The sequence below is a fragment of the Magnolia sinica genome, chromosome 2 (genome assembly GCF_029962835.1).
Source record: "Magnolia sinica isolate HGM2019 chromosome 2, MsV1, whole genome shotgun sequence".
Taxonomy (NCBI): Eukaryota; Viridiplantae; Streptophyta; class Magnoliopsida; order Magnoliales; family Magnoliaceae; genus Magnolia; species Magnolia sinica.
The window spans coordinates 19,905,294-19,906,036 of NC_080574.1; positions in this window are offsets into that span (position 1 = coordinate 19,905,294).

Consider the following 743-nt stretch of genomic DNA (forward strand, 5'->3'; position numbering starts at 1 on the left):
AACCCCCGTTCCCTTGGTATGATGAGTATGGCCCACGAACGAGGATCTCCATGCCTAGAAGATCCTAGCCATTCAAAATTTGGCCTTTCTACAGTGAAATACGGACGGTAGAGAGGTAGAAGTTGGACTCTTGATAAAAAAATAAAAATACAGACTATCAATACGGTGCAACGCTTAGGTTACAACCAGCGGAGAAAATGCCCCATCTTCTAAAGAAGTTGTAATGAGATGGGTTTATTTATTTAGGATTTTTGGTAGACTCATTTTAGGTGGCCTAACCATTAAGTTAATTTGGTGGCACCAACTACCTTACCTTTCCGTTGATTTTTATATTTTAATTTAAGAGAAAAAACAAAAAGGTTAGAATGATAGATTGGTATGATACACAGGTCTTCAATTCCGATAAGTAGGGCCCATGGTTCTGTAATTCATTTCAGACCATGGTTCTGTTGTGTCCCACCTATCACTGGAAAGAGGTGGGCCTTTCTGTTTGTCCATTTGGGGCGCGGATTGCCTGCAACACCTAGTGGGCAGTGAGTTCCTGCTTGGAAGCTAAGACGGGGCCCACCATGATGTTTGTAAGAAATCCACCCTGTTCATTTATTTTTTCAGCTCATTTTAAGTTATGCAACTAAAAATGAGGTAGATCCAAAACTCAAGTGGGTCACACGAGAGGAAACAGTCGGTTTTGAACAAGCACCATTGAAATATTCATAAGGCCATAGAAATTTTGCATAAGTTTT